The 17,385-nt window shown below is 40.5% G+C and overlaps 1 protein-coding gene across 1 annotated transcript in view; it reads right to left on the bottom strand.

Annotated features, from left to right (window-relative positions):
• LOC150087615 (complement factor B-like) overlaps window positions 1-17,385 on the bottom strand; it is a 286,583-nt gene that overhangs the window by 105,029 nt on the left and 164,169 nt on the right. The gene's annotated exons all lie outside the window — the stretch shown is intronic.

The raw sequence follows: 17,385 nt of genomic DNA on the forward strand, positions 1-17,385 counted from the left end.
CAGTTGGAAGATGAAGAAAGACATAGTAGTTAAAGGTAAAGGTACGGGTTTTAATTTTCTTTAACAGTTAAGGCACTAAGTAACATCTATTAAATGGGCGGATGCAGAGTGTGGGTGAAAACACTTGAATTACAGAATAGCTTCAAAGCAAAATATCACAGCAGCCATGGATGCATACATACCATTAAGAAAATACTGCAGGAGGAGAATGAGGAGAAGGATGCAGAAATGGATGGATGAATGAGCAGCTCGTCAGACAAACAGAGCAGAAATGATAGCATGGGACAATTACAGAGTGATGAAAAGTACTGAGAGCTACAAGTTGTGTAGGAAGATGTGTAGTCTGATTTGCTCAGACTACACATCTGGTGGGCAGAAGCAGCAGTGCATAGCACACGCTTCTTGATTAGACCGGGGTTCGAGCCCGTGCCCACCAAATACGGAGGATGCGGAAAGGTCAGGGAATGACCACCACATATCCCAGGAGCAATATGGCCTTAGTTGCTAATGTTCCTAAAAACCAAATAACAAACAAACTACACATCTACAAAGAGATGTATAGTCTGAGCAAAAGGAACCAGGTTGGTCAAGATTTTTGCAGCTCTGGCAAATGCAAAGTTTTCATTTATATTTAGTCATTTTATTGACTTAATTGATTGTTATACTAAATTATTTTCTAAGTAGCTTTATAGTTATAGCCAGGCTCCTGGTTTATTTTGAATTTATATAGCGATTTTGAAAGTTAATACTTAGTGTCCATACATTTTACGTTCATAACTTGCTGCCATTGTCATACAATATGGAATACCAAAAGATTTAACTTAAAACTAGATAACAAAATATGTAGCAGTGTATTAGAAACCTGTTAGATTATACTTAATTAAATTATACTTAAATGGAATGATGACCCAGATTGGAGCAGCATTCACAGAATAGCCAGAGCCTGTGGCCCGCGGGAGAACTGAAGGGGGATATTCTCCCAAGCATCACAGTCTAAAACAATACATGAAATGCGAAATGTTTGCACACTATCTAGAACAGGATATGATCTAGCTAAGGAGAATGTCTTTGTGTGTGCTAGGTACAAAGTCTGTGAAGAAATTAGATGCCAACTCAGCATTCTGATGGGCATCTATGAGAATTTCAGATGTAGGGTAAATGCCCTCAAAGAAATAAATATGAGGTGCCCATCAAGCTTTCAGCTGCCCAACTCAATGCCAGCGCTCATTCCTGTGCATAAGGCAACACAGAGGCAATCTTCAAGGCAGAATGCGTTGGTCCCAGAGGAACTAGTTACTGTCAGGGAGACAGAGAATATAGTATGCAAAAAGGATAGCTGAAACAGGACCAGTGTATGTCTGCCAGGGGCAAAAGTTGATGACATTGTAGAGCAGATATCATCTTTTAAGGGCACAAAAGGTGATATTGTTGTACATGTTGGCACTAATGACCTTAAGAGTAAGAGATCTGCAGATTTCCTTAACAATGCTGAAAAAAAGTCACAAGTTATTGTTAAATCTGAAAGTGTCTACAATTCTGCCCAGACACAATAGGAGGGAGTATATGATGAGAGCATTGTCAATTCATTCGGCCCTAGAGAAATTGTGGAAGGCTCACGGGGTAGAACCCACCTGTAGAACCATTCTCTCCTGTGTGTTAACAGGAGAGAATGGTTCTACAGGTGGGTTGGAAAACTGCTGGTTTGGGGGGACTAATAAACTAAAAGATGAATGGTAGCTGCAGACAGAAGTAAAAGACAGAACTGTTTCTATTGTAATGACGAGCAGCCTAGAGAGCAAGTTGCTAGAGATTTCAAGAGTTGCTGGCAGTCATCATGGAACAATACATGAGCTGTGTTAGAATAACTAAGAGTAAAAACAAGTAGTAGTAGTAGTAGCAGTGGCATGTGATGCAAGAAAGCAAGTATATGAGCTTATGCAGCATCAGCCAAAAAAAAAAAATCACACCATTCCCTCCAAATGCCTGTCCATTTCCTCCTTAAATTTATTCAACCTATCAACTTCCACAATGACAGATGGAAGTTTGTTCCAGCAATTAAACACCCAGTGGCTAAAGGCAAATTTCCGCTCATCTTTCAGCCTGGACTGTACTTGTTAACAGGAGAGATTGCTTCTATAGGGATGGGATACACTTAAATAGAAAGGGTGCAAGAATATTTGCTGATGCTATCGAGGCAATGTTAGGTGGGTCGGAAAACTGCTAGCTTGGGGGGAGACAAAGACCAATAGATTGACAGTAGCCACTGGCAGAAGTGAAAGAGATTCTTACACTGCTTCTATTAGAATGAGCAGAAGCCTGAAAAACAAGATGCATGGTATTTCGGAGACTGCTGGGAGCCATTGCGGTACAAGTAAACACATGGGTTGTGTTAGGGTAGCTAAGAATAGAAACAGGTGCAGGTATACTTGCGTGTACACCAATGCTAGGAGTTTGGTAAATAAATTTGATGAATTTGAGGTATTGCTCAAAACATCAAAGGCAGATATTGTTGGGATATCAGAGACGTGGTGTCACACAGAAATAAGGGATGCAGAACTGGAATTTGGGGAGTACAAAGTCTACAGAAAGGATAGACAGGATAGGAAGGGGGGAGGGGTTATATTAGTTAAGAAACACATAAAAACCAAGGAAGTGAAGCCAGTCGACATCGCTGGACAGTGCAGTATTGAGTCAGTTTGGTGTGACATAAGCATTGGGAGATCAAAATTGAGAGTAGGAGTGTGCTATAGGCCTAATGACTCTGATGAGTATAATAAGAAACTGTACAGGGAAATAGAGTGGGCCAGTAAATCAGAGAGTCTTATAATGGGAGATTTTAATTTCCCAGATATTGACTGGAATTTGGGGGCTGGTTACTCACACACTAGCAGGGCTTTTGTGGATTTATTGGATGATTGTTTTCTACATCAGCATGTTTGGGAGGCAACTAGAGGGAGTAATACTCTTGATTTGATTATCAGCAGTGATTCTTCATGCATTAAGAATCTGCAGATAAATGAACCACTAGGTGGCAGTGATCACAGTGTGCTGATGTGGGATCTATTCAAAGAGGTAACTACAATTAGGGGTAAAGGGAAGGGTTATTGCTTCCGTAAAGGCGACTATGATGGACTGAGACAGTATTTAAATTCTATACAGTGGGACCAACTGATGATGTTACCAACAGCAAATTCAAAATGGGAAGCATTCAAAGAACTTATCTTGGAAGCTACTAGGCTTTACATACCAATTAAGAAATATGGTTCAAGGTTTAGGCCAAAATGGATATCAGATGAACTAATGAGGCATATGGCAGAGAAGAAAAATGCATGGGATACTTACAAATTAACACATGACACAGAAGCCTATGATAGATACAAGTTGATATGCAACCAAGTTACAAAGGAGGTTAGGCAGGCGAAGGCAGATTACGAGAAATCCTTGGCAAGGGATGCAAAGAAAAACAGCAAAGAGTTCTTTACTTATGTAAACTCTAGAAGGAAGGGGATGAATCAGATTGGTCCACTTGATATTGATGGGTCAACTGTTGATGATCCTGCTCAGGTAGCTAACAAACTAAATGAATATTTTGCATCGACATTCACACATGAGGAGTTATTCAGCGAGGGGAATGCCAGAGGTGTATTCAATTCTAGCAGTAAGCTACAGAATCTTGAAATAACTGGGAGTAAAGTGGAGGAGAAACTGTTGAATATAAACACAAGAAAGGCACCCGGGGTGGATGGGATCTATCCAGTTATATTAAAGGAGGCAGCAAAGGAAGTAAGCAAACCCTTAGCCATAACTATGAGAGCTTCCTTGGACTCAGGGGAGGTACCCATAGACTGGAAATGTGCAAATGTGACCCCAATTCACAAAGGAGGATCAAAGGCTGACACAAGTAATTATAGACCTGTGAGCTTAACTTCTGTTCCAGGAAAATTAATGGAGGCACTGGCTAAAGAAGCACTGCAGGATCATTTAGACAAGACTTCAGTTATAGCTCAGACACAGCATGGTTTTGTTAAGGGGAAGTCTTGCCTGACCAATTTGATTGGATACTATGATGCAGTCACAAAGCAGCTGGATGCAGGGAATGACTTTGATGTTATATACTTGGATCTTAGAAAGGCTTTTGATACTGTTGCACATGGAAGACTGCTACACAAATTGGAGCAGTGTGACATTGGAGGCAAATTGCTGCTATGGATAAAGGGGGGGTTGAGGGGGGGAGAAGACAGAGAGTGGTAATCAATGGACACTGCTTGTTGTGGACTAATGTTATTAGTGGAGTCCCTCAGGGCTCAGTGTTGGGTCCATTATTGTTTTCTGTATTTATAAATGATATTGATGATGGTATATCAAGCTTAATGTCCAAGTTTGCAGACGATACAAAGGTTGGCAGGGTTGTCAAGGACACTACTGACACTATGCTGCTGCTGCAACAGGATCTGGAAAGGTTGAGCAGATGGGCTGAGAGGTGGCAAATGAAGTTTAACATTGACAAATGTAAAGTACTACACATGGCAAACAGCAACCCCAGAGCAACGTATAAACTCTGGGCTACTACACTGACAGTGGTAGAGAATGAAAGGGACTTGGGAGTGGTTGTGCAGGCAGATATGAAGTTCTCTGAGCAGTGCAGAAGGGCTGCAAGAGTAGCTCATGGAGTATTGTCAATGATATACAGGAATTTTTCCAGCAGGGATAAGGAGGTGATTATTCCATTGTATAAGGCAATGGTCAGGCCACACCTAGAGTACTGTATACAGGTCTGGAGGCCTCATTTCAAGAAGGATGTAGAGCTGCTGGAACGAGTACAGAGAAGGGCAACAAGATTAGTGAATGGAACAAAGGGGTGCTCTTACGAAGAAAGGCTTAAGTTTTGCAAATTACAGTGTCTGGAGACTAGGCAGAGGCGAGGTGATCTGATAGAGGTGTATAAAGCCTTGAATGGTTTAAGCATGCTCAATGCTGATGGGATTCTTCCTCTAGCTCAGAAAAATCACCTGAGAGGGCATAAATTCAAATTGAGGAAAGACAGATGTAGGATAGACGTGCAGAAATTTGCCTTTAGCCAGCGGGTGGTTGGTTGGTGGAACAGACTTCCATCCCTTGTAGTGAAGGTTGATAGCCTAAATAAGTTTAAGGCTCAGCTGGACAGGTATTTTGAACGAACAGAGGGGTGAAGTGGAAGTGGTTTTTTTTTGGCTGATGCTGTATAAGCTTGCTTTCTTGCATCAAATGCCTCTACTAATGCTAATGGTCTGTCCTTTCTTAATTTGAATTTACGCCCCCTTAGGTTCGTAATCTGAACAAGTGGAAGGATCCCATCAGAATTCAGCGTGCTCAACCCATTCAAGGCCTTATACACCTCAATCAGATCACCACGCAGGTGCCTAGTCTCCAGCCACTGCAATTTGCAGAACTTAAGCCTCTCTCTCTCTCTTGGTAAGAGGATCCCTTTATTCCTCTCACCAATCTTGTTGCCCTTCTCTGTACATGCTCAAGCAAATCTACATCCTTCCTAAAATGAGGCCTCCAGACCTGTACGCAGTACTCAAGGCATGGCCTGACCATTGCCTTATACAGAGGGACAATCACCTCCTTTTCTCTACTAGCAAAATTCCTATATATCATTGACAAAACCCCATGACCTGCCCTGGCAGCCTGCCTGTATTGCTCAGAAAACTTCATATCTGCTTGCACAATTACTCCCAGGTCTTTTTCATTTTCTACCACCTTAAGTGTAGTACCACACAGTTGGTAGGTTTCTCTGGGAATACTTCTACCCATAGGCAGTACTTTTCATTTGTCAAGGTTAAACTTCAGTTGGCACTTCTTAGGCCATCTGCCCAAATTATCTAGATCCTGTTGCAGTAGCACGCTGCCATTACTGTCATTAACAACCCTACCCACCTTTGTATCATCTGCAAACTTCGATATTAAGCCTGATATACCTTCATCAATATCATTGATAAATATACAAAATAACAGTGGACCCAACACGGAACCCTGTGGGACTCCACTAATAACATTAGTCCATGAAGAGCAGCACCCATTGATTACCACCCCCTGTCTTCTCCCACTTAACCATCCTTTTATCCATTGTAGCAACTTACCTTTAATACCATTCTGCTCCAATTTGTACAATAATCTTTCTTGTGCAACAGTGTCAAAAGCTTTCCTGAAATCCAAATATATGATATCAAAATTATTTTTTGCATCCAGTTCCTTTGTAACCACATCATAATATCCTATCAAATTTGTCAGACAAGACTTTCCCTTAACAAACCCATGCTGTGTCTGAATTATTGCTGCAGTCTTGTCTAGATGATCCTGTAATGCATCTTTAACCAGTGATTCCATTATTTTACCCGGAACAGAAGTTAAACTAACTGGTCTGTAATTACTCGTGTCACCCTTCGATCCCCCTTTGTGAACTGGGGATACATTTGCACATCTCCAGTCCATGGGAACCTCCCCTGAGTCCAAGGATGCTCTCATAATTATGGCTAAGGGTTTGCTTAGTTGCTTTGCCACCTCCTTTTATATAACTGGGCAGATCCCATCCACCCCAGGTGCTTTTCTTATGTTTAACTTGAACAATTTCTCCTCTATTTGCTCTCAGTTATTACAAAATCATTAAGTATCCTGCTACAATTTGATAGCCTTCTGCCATTTTCAAAACTTAATAATTCCTCATGTGTGAATGTAGAGGCAAAATACTCATTCAGTTTGTTTGCTATCTGAGCAGGATCATCAACAGTCGAACCATCGATGTAAAGAGGACCAATCAGATTCATCCCCTTCCTTTTAGAGTTTATATAAGTAAAGAAATCCTTGCTGTTTTTCTTAGCATCTTTTGCCAAGGTTTCTTGTAATCTGCCTTCGCCTGCCTAACCTGATTTGTGTCCTGATTACAGACTAGCTTATATCTGGCATAGGCTTCTGAGTCGCGTGATAATTTATATGCATCCGATGCATTTTTATTCCCTGTTACGAGTATCATTAGTTCATTAGATAACCATTTAGGCCTAAACCTTGAACAATATTTCTTAATCGGTATAAAACTTTTAGTAGCATCCACAATTAATTCCTTGAATGCTGCCCACTTAGAATTTACCGTTGGTAACATCGTCAGTTGATCCCACAGTACTCACCTTTACGGAAGCAAAAACCCTTTCCTTTACCCCTGATGGTAATTAAATCTTTTAGTAAATCCCACATCAGTACACTGTGATCACTGCCACCTAGTGGTTCCTTTATCTGCAAATTTTTAATACACGAATGATCACTCCTGATAACCAGATCAAGAGTATTACTCTCTCTGGTTGCCTCTCGAACATGCTGCTGCAGAAAACAATCATCCAATAAATCCACAAAAGTCTGACTAGTGTGTGGGTGACCAACCTACAAGTTCTTCAATATCTGGGAAGTTAAAATCCCCCATTATAAGACATTCTGATTTACTGGCCCACTCTATTTCTCTGTACAATTGTTCATTGTACTCATTCGAATCATTAGGCCTATAACACACTCCTACTCTTATTTTTGCTTTCGCAGTGCTTATGTCACACCAAACTGACTCAACAGTGCACTGTTCATCTATATCAACTGGGTGCACTTCTTTTGATTTTATGGTTTTCTTAATTAACAGCATAACACCTCCTCCCTTTCTATCCTGTCTGTTCTTTCTGTACACATTGTACTCCCCAAATTCCAGTTCTGCATTCCTTATATCTGTGTGACACCACGTCTCTGAAATCCCAACAATATCCGCCTTTGATGTCTTAACCAACACTTCAAATTCATCATGGAACAAGTAAATACATGGGCTGTGTTAGGATAACTAAGAGTAAAAACAAGTGCATGTATACTTGCATGTACACTAATGCTAGAAGTATAGTAAATAAAATTGATGAATTTGAAGTGCTGATCTAGACAAACATTTGGGGCGAGTTGTTGGATGAAATGAGAATGTGTTTTTTTTGGCTGATACTGTATAAGCTTGCTTTCTTGCATCATATGCCTTTACTAATGCTAATGCTAACTGTTCCAAGGCAGGAAACAGTTTAAAATAGTGCACTTTACAATTTTATTCTTTATATAATAATAATAACAGATATAATCTATAGTAGCCACAGCCTATAACATATATATATATATATGTGTGTGTGTGTGTGTGCGTGTGTTTGTTATTTATAGGGTTTCAGTATGTGTTTTCTGTATTTGTGTATATCTACTCACTTATCTTGGAACCGGCTGCAAAGATAGAGCTTGTTAGTATAACCTGTATATATTTATATTTTTGTGTACACATTATCCTTTGTTATTATAGATAATTGTATTTTTTTTATTAAATCCTCGAACATGAGAGGTATTAGAAGCTATAGTACTTAGTACTGTGCATGGGTTGGAGATTGAGAAGATGAAAGAAGATATTTGTTGACATTAGACTTGAACTTCTATAGACTGTAATTTTCAGGAAATAAGTATGAAAGAAGGTTGTTCCAGAAAATGGCAGTTGAATGAATAAACGAGAAAACGAAAAGTTGGTTCTTTGAGTTTGAAGTTGGACAGTAAATGGGTGTTGGCAGCATGTGTTTGGACTGTTTTGAAAGAGAGAGCGGGAATTATAGAAGCCAATTCAGAAGAACAGTGCCCATGGAAGAATCTGTAGAAAAGGCATGCAGCAGAAACAGTATGTCTATGAGACAGAGTGGAGAGATGAGTCATTAATTAACCTTTCTGCTCTCTTCTGAATGGAATCCAGAAGCCTGAGTGAGGTTTTGGGAGCACCGTCCCAGATGTGTGAACAACAGTCTGTTGAAGATGGATTTGCGATTTGTACAGGGTGAATAGCTGTTTGGAAGAAAAGTAACGGCAAGAGCAAAAGAGAAAACCAAGTTTTTTAGATGCAGAGGAATCAATTTTTGAATTGTGCTTGTGCCAACAGAGATTAGAAGTCAGGGTAATCCCTAAAAGAGATATATCATCATGCCTAGAAATCGAAGTATGACAAAAGATAAGCATAGAAACAGAAGACTCCTTTTTTTGAGATGTAAGACAGTACTGAGTTTTAGAAAAATTGAAATCAACTAAGCTGGCTTTGCCCCATTGGAGACTTACCTGGAAATCGGCATTTAAGGAATTGGTAGTGGATATTCGAGAAGTTGAAGCTGATTGAGCAGGATGAGTTTTCTCAAACTGCAAAGTGGAATGCAATGTACAATCATCAGCAAAACTATGGGTAGGATTTCCGGTCAATGGAAGAAGGTCATTAATATACAAGAGGAAAAGAGCTGAAAGAACTGTACCTTGGGGGGTTATCCAGTTTTCTCTCTGACTCTCAGTGAGCGGTCAGAGAGAAAACTGGATAACCAAATACAAAAAAACAGTTCGCAAACCATAAGATGGAAGCCTGTTTAGAAAAACTTTATGTCAAACACGATCAAAAGCCTTTGAGATATCAAGAGCAACTGCTTGTGTTTCACCAAACCTTTCCATTGAATTTGATCATAAATGGGTAACATAACCCAGAATATCACCAGTGGATTGACCCTGATGGAATTCAAACTGGCGATCGTTAATCAGATGGAAGGTTTCTAGATAGCTTAAGAGTTGTCGGTTAATTATTTTCTCCATAACTTTAGGAGTAAGTTCAGGAATGCAGGTTTTAAGAACAAGTGGAGAAATACCATCAGGACCTGGAGCTTTCTTAGCAATAAGATTCGTCAAAATCCTTCAGACATTCTTTTGACGGAAAACCACAGGATTCATTGAATGGAGTGTGTTGGGAATAGTGGGAGGTGTTTTATCCAAGATCATTAATACATGATTTGGAAGAAAAATGGAATGCTAGCAGGTCACCTTTATCCAACCTAGATAGTTTAAGCTTTATCCCATCATAATGAACCAGATGGTTCTATATGACAATACAACCATCTGGTTTTGACAGAGGTGGGAGCAGAAATGGGCAAAAGTTGCAACCAATAGTTTTGGCAAGAGACCAGAATCCTTGGCTACCATTAGGGCAAGAAGCAAGTTTTCTACACTTAGCCTGTTCAAAATCTATTTGGACTGATTAATAACTGCTTTACAATTATTGCGAGCTCTCGTTTACATATAAAATGAAACTGAAGAATTGGAAACAAGCAATTACAATATGCAACATTCTTCTCTTGAACAGCCTTAGCACTTTTATTGGAAAACCAAGATTTAGATAAAGGATGAGATTTTAAAGTATAGTGTGCAATAAAGGATTCCCTTCCTACAAGAATAATTTCACTGACCCTCTGAGCAAATGTTAGCATCAGAAGTTTTGAAAAAGTAATCTGACCAAAGGAAAAGAAGAAAAGAAATTTCGCAGACCATCCCATTTTCCATTCTTGTAATGCCAAACAACACAAGGTTGGGGATAGCTATGATATAAAGGCTCCATTGGAGAAGAGACAATCACCAATTTGTGATCTGAGTTGCCTAAACGACCTCTCACTTTGACCATATACTTAGAATGGTTGTTTGTGAGAAAAAGATCAAGCATGTTAGCTGTATGGGTAGGATTGTTGGTATTCTGGTAGGTAAATGAACAATCTGTGCAAGCTCATTAGTGATTGCAAAAGCCTCAGCATCTTCACCAGTCAGGTCTGTGTGACTAGAAAAGGAAGCCAACTGCAGTTGTTAAGATTAAAATCACCAATGAAAATTACTTCACTCTTCACTCTTTGCTGGAGAAAGTCAAGTTGTATAGAGAGGAAGTCAAACAGTTCCAAGCGACTAAGTGGAGTTGGGAGAATGGTAGAGACAACAGATGAATTTGACAGATGATGTAGAGTTTAAACCAGAGAAAATCGAAAAGAGGAGATTCCAAATTACCAAGTTTCTGACAATGAATATCGGAACAGACATATGTACAAGTACCACCTTTTTTGAGGTGAAAGGAATCATACAGCGAATAATTTGGGGCAACTGAGAAGAGCAGTGGTTGAATAAACCGATAACTGAGATTCCGTCAGAAAAAGTACATGGGGTTTAGCAAACTGTAAGTAAAAATAGACATCATTGAGATTAGAATTAAGGCCATGTATATCTGTGAAATGAACTGGAGAGTGTTTTTAGCATTAGCATTAGCATTAGTAGAGGCATATGATGCAAGAAAGCAAGCTTATTCAGCATCAGCAAAAAAAAAAAAAAAAAAACAACCACTACTCCCATTTCACCCCTCAATTCGTTCGAAATACCTGTCCAGCTGAGCCTTAAATTTGTTTAGGCTATCAACTTCAACAACAAGCGATGGAAGTCTATTCCACAAACCAACTGCCCGCTGGCTAAAGGCGAATTTCCGCACATCTATCCGACATCTGTCCTTCCTCAATTTGAATTTATGCCCTCTCAGGTGATTATTCTGAGCAAGAGGAAGAATTCCATCGGCATTGAGCATGCTCAAGCCATTCAAAGCCTTGTACACCTCTATCAGATCACCTCGGCGATGCCTAGTCTCCAGGCTCTGTAATTTGCAAAACTTAAGCCTTTCTTCGTAAGAGCAACCCTTTGTTCCATTCACTAATCTTGTTGCCCTTCTTTGTACTCGTTCCAGCAGCTCTACATCCTTCTTGAAATGAGGCCTCCAGACCTGTATACAGTACTCAAGGTGTGGCCTGACCAATGCCTTATACAAGGGAATAATCACATCCCTGTCCCTGCTAGAAAAATTCCTGTATATCATTGACAAGACACCATGAGCTACTCTTGCAGCTCGTCTGCACTGCTCAGAGAACTTCATATCTGCCTGCACAATTACCCCCAGGTCCTTTTCATTCTCTACCACTGTCAGTGTAGTACCACAGAGTTGATACATTGATCTGGGGTTACTGTTTCCCATATGTAGTACTTTACATTTGTCAATGTTAAACTTCATTTGCCACCTCTCAGCCCATCTGCTCAACCTTTCCAGATCCTGTTGCAGGAGCATAGTATCAGTAGTGTCCTTAACAACCCTGCCAACCTTTGTATCGTCTGCAAACTTGGACATTAAGCCTGATACACCATCATCAATATCATTTATAAATACAGAAAACAACAATGGACCCAACACTGAACCCTGAGGAACTCCACTAATAACATTAGTCCACGTTGAGCAGTGTCCATTGATTACCACTCTCTGTCTTCTGCCACTCAACCATCCCTTTATCCATAGCAGCAATTTGCCTCGAATGCCACACTTCTCCAATTTGTGCAGCAGTCTTCCATGCGCAACAGTATCAAAAGCCTTTCTAAGATCCAAATATATAATATCAAAGTTATTCCCTGCATCCAGTTCTTTTGTGACTACATCATAGTATCCAATCAAATTGGTCAGACAAGACCTGCCCTTAACAAACCCATGCTGTGTCTGAGCTATAACTGAATTCTTGTCCAGATGATCCTGCAGTGCTTCTTTAACCAGTGCCTCCATTAATTTTCCTGGAACAGAAGTTAAACTAACAGGTCTATAATTACTTGTGTCAGCCTTTGATCCTCCTTTGTGAATTGGGGTTACATTTGCACATCTCCAGTCCATGGGTACCTCCCCTGAGTCCAAAGAAGCTCTCATAATTATGGCTAGGGGTTTGCTTACTTCCTTTGCTGCCTCCTTTAATATAACTGGATAGATCCCATCCACCCCGGGTGCCTTTTTTATGTTTATCCTCAACAATTTCTCCTCCACTTTCCTCTCAGTTATTAGAAAATCATCTAGCTCACTGCCAATGTTTGGGAGGTTTAGATCTTTTTGCAGATAAGTTGGCTCTATTAGTTTGACAAGTCATGGTGTATTCAATAGTAAGAAAAAGTGGGGGGACATGCTGTATGAAGGAATGAAATTTTTGGATATGGCATACACATGGTAAGAATATACCTAGATCCTTGACATAATGTGGTCTCAACAATACCCATCCCTCATTCTCACTACTCGGACTCCCTCTAGTCACTATCTGGCAAAGTAGAGACAACAAGATTATACAGTAGCTGATCCAGAAGACTCCTAAAGAGTAACCAATTGGTTTGGTTCAGTGTACTAACTAGCAGCGGGCCTGCGAAAACTGTTTTAGAGCTCTACCCTCGAAATGTAAGGAAGTTTGAATCTTGTCACGATGTTCATCATAACCTCAAAAGACATCAATCATACTGCATGATGGAGGAGATGGGGAAGGCTTGACTGGAACTTAGCTCTGGAGACTAAACATGGGTTCTATCACTTCAAGCCTCCAATAAGCAAAATGGTGGTATTACAAAGTTGATGAGTGTCATCAACCACCTAGTATTGTCTGGTAACACAGAGGGGTGGCATTCCTCCATGTGGTGTTGGCGTCACACATCAACCCCTGCTAGGTGCCTCCGTAGCCAGGTGGGAAGGAGCAGCAGTGCGTAGCACATGCTTCTTGATTAGACCGGGGTTCGAGCCCGTCACCACCAAATACGGAGGATGCGGAAAAGTCAGGGAATGACCACCGCATATCCCGGAGCAATATGGCCTTAGTTGCTAATGCTCCTAAAAATCAAATAACAAACAAACAAACAAACAACCCCTGCTTACACTGGTTCACACCTGTGTGGTCACCTACAGTGTGCTTGTGCTTTTTTTTTTGTTAGTTGTTGGCGCATCGGCTTCTGTGGCCATAATGCACCTCCCAAAGTTTTTGCATTTTACTCTGATCCAAGCCCGAGGTAGGATTTGAACCCGCGATCTTTGTGTTGCAAGGCAGGCACTTTACCCACCTGGCTAGCCCAGTTGGCGCTTTGGGGTTATACCTAGGATTTCTAACAGTCCCACCAAAGTGAAGGTGTAAGCAGAGGATTTGTCTGTCACAGACTGTCTGGACTTTGCCGAAATTGGGTCCACTTGACTTGAGTGTCACCTGGGTATCAGTTCCATCCGCATTTTAAACTCGCAGGTAGCAAGCCCAGCTTGTCTGGCATATCTGAGGGAATGTCTGCGACAACCTCAAGGGTCAATTTTAATAAGAAAATAAATTCACTGGAGAAAAAAATAATAAAAAATTTTTATTATTTTTTGCTCCAGTCATACATAATAAAACATAAAAAAAGAGGATCAAGACACAGGGTATTGTTGAAGGAATGCTTTTATATTATTTAGAAAGCCAAAAATATGATACCAAATAACTAAAATTTAAGAATATGCCAATTAATTCAAATTTAGCAGTGCCCCTCAAGTTAGCAGCAGTTCCAAATTGTATCATCATTCTACTCTTCCATTTAGCACAGGTTGAGTCCCTATTTGGAATCAACCTCCATTGTTGCTGGACTCTTGAATCTCTCATCATTTGTCAATAGCTCTAAAAGCCTGTGTTCTCCTTTAGACTTTGGAGCTACTCTCTTTTGGGTCTTCCTGGTGGTTTATTCTTCTGTACAATTCTTCCTGTTAATACTACTTTAGACAGCCTTTGTTATTTTATCCTGTTCACATGTCCAAACCACTGAAGTTGTTTTTTGTAGATTAGTTCTATTATGCTGCAATCAAAATTTAGATATTTTCTTACTTGTTTATTAGTTTTATGTTCTCTCCAATTTGTTTTATTAATTTTTCTTATGCACATCATTTCAAATGTCATTATTTTTTGCCTTTCTTTCTTATTTGTTCTTTATAGTTTTGTATAGCTTTATTTTTAGACTATTTGAGATATTATTGCTCTTCCAATGCTTGTTTTTGAGTTTGTTCAATGTTCACTCTGTGATTAATTTGGCCAATATTACTTAGGATTCCAGTTATTAAACAGCCCAGGTATACAAATTTTTGTACTTGTTCCATCTGTAAATTTTGGATGTTTATGTCTTCTAAGATTTTTCCAATTTGTATTACTTTGGTTTTATTGATATTAATATTAATTCCATGACTGTTGCTTACTTTATTGATGTTTGTTAATATTTAGCATATAATGTAAGAAAGGAAGCTTATACAGCATCAGCCAAAAAAAAAAAAAAAAAAACAAACAAAAAAGCTTTCCCATTTCCCATTTCACCCATCCATTTGCTCCAAAGTTTGTCCAGTTTCAACTTGAATTTATTTAAGCTCTCAACTTCCACAATGACAGATGTAAGTTTGTTCCCGCAATCAACTACTCGCTGGCTAAAGGCAAATTTCTGTGCATCTATTCTACAACTGTCTTTCCTCAATTTCTTTGAGTTGTTCTTTGGTTTATATGAAAATCACAATATCATCTGCATATACTCTGCACTGTTAGCACGTGTGGTCCGTCGTGACTGAGGACTTAAACGTCGCGTACTCTCCTTATATTATAAAACAACATTCCTACCAGCTATAACACACGCCTCTGCGGTTTGGTATCACAAGGCATCAACCGCCATAAATAGATGCATAATCGACTCAATCCATAGAACTATCCTGTTAACCATTACCAGAGCCTGCAGCACCACTAGCACTGTTGCCCTACAGGTCTTGGCCGGAGCCCTTCCCCTTGACCTGGACATCATACATACTGGAATAGCCTATTATATAAACAAAGGAATGCCTTGCACCCACCTAGACTACTCAGTGGATAACAGTGCAACCCACAAGGCTGAAAAGAACAGGCTGCAGAAATACCTAAAAGAAACCTGGCAATACCGCTGGACAAACACAACAAAAGGAAATATTACCAAAAAGTTCATCCCGGACGTAGACAGAGTATACCCCATTCTTCCAACCTGGCTGCAACCCGGACTTTACATGATCTACCTCCTTACGGGTCACGGGGCTTTCAATGCAAAGCTTACAGCATTGGGAATAGTGGAGGATCCGCGTTGTACTTGCGGGGAACAAGAAAGCTGGGTGCACATTATGTTTGAGTGTGCCCAATATGAAGACCTTAGATGCAGACTAATAACTAGAGTTCACAATCTACCGAGGGATCTTGAGTCACATCTACTAGATACACAAGAGGAATATTTAGCCTTAACTGATTTTGCCCAGGGATTATTTACCAGGCGCCAAACACTAACCGCCATATACAGAAGACCTTAAAGGAATGAGCAGACCTGCAAATAGCAAGATGACACAGAGGAGCCGACTATACAGACCTTGGACTGAGTACAAAATGAACTGGGAAAAGACAAGTGACAATATATTGTCTAACCACAAGAGTCATGATTACCGCCAATGGGAGCGAAAAAAAAAAACACCTTTAAATAGTTGTGACATCAGAACAAAGGGACACTGCCCCCAGACCTTGCAGCATAGACCCACTACATAATGACAAAAGGTAGTGTGAGAACTATCAAACATCACAGAAGGGATAAAACCCCATAATGACAGCCAGTAGACTTGATTATGACCCCAAGATAATGACCAGAAAATAGGACCCAGACCACATGCAGTCTGGAAGGATGACATCCCAGATTTAACTCTCTATTAGTGTCCCACCTAGATGAGACTCAACGGTCAGCTTTTTAGGGCCTGCAAACTGATGGAGACAACATACGGTGGCACTCTCCCACCGGAACAGCCTATTGGAGACCCAAATCCGCACTCTCTTGAGCGGATCTTTCTTTCCAAACTCCTGGGGAGGAGAGGCTTGCCTCTCCTTGCCTCCCCAATTTTCTCACTCTGGTGGGGCACGGGCATGCCTCACTACCTGCAGGGACTATCTACTCTGTCAGCCCCTTATTTCCAATTTCTTCCCCCCAGTCTTCATCCTCCCCCCAAACTTTTGTCTTGCACAGCGTTTAGCCCTACATTTCAAAATCAAAAGAGAACATCAAAATTCTTGCCCGAACCTATTTGGTTTTTAAAACTCACTTTCACTGCACAGCCCCACATCGCATACTATTAATACTAACTTGCTAAGTATCACTAATATCAACCTCGATTTATTTTATTTTATTTTATTTATTTTTTATTTTTTTGGTCCTAGCTACTGAAATCCCAGGAAAGTATGGCAAGACCAGCCAGAGTACAAATATTGGTAACACCTGGCCGGCCTCCCTGTGGCGGTATTGGTAACGTCGGGTCTCACTAGGGGCCCGGCGGCTAACAGGCGGATGAACAATGGGCACAACAAACTACACAGTACATATCCCACACACTTTTAAATCTCTGACTTGTCCGAAACAGAGAACATACGCGGAGATGGGAGAAATCCCAGGTGCCGTCAGACCCCAAACATACCTAATACCTAATATCATCTGCATTGGAGGTTATCCGTCGAGGATTGCACTACTGCCTGTCGCGGGGAATCCCAGCTACCATCTTTGGACATACCATCGACACCCGCACTGACTGTAAGCGAGAAAAGAAAAAACTAGCTGCCATGCTACTACAAATCTGGCAGACAAGATGGGAGGAGACGGACAAGGGCCTGATAACTAAGAAATTCATCCCGGATGTCA

The sequence above is a fragment of the Mastigoproctus giganteus genome, chromosome 3 (genome assembly GCF_048544385.1).
Source record: "Mastigoproctus giganteus isolate SK-2022 chromosome 3, ASM4854438v1, whole genome shotgun sequence".
NCBI lineage: Eukaryota > Metazoa > Arthropoda > Arachnida > Uropygi > Thelyphonidae > Mastigoproctus > Mastigoproctus giganteus.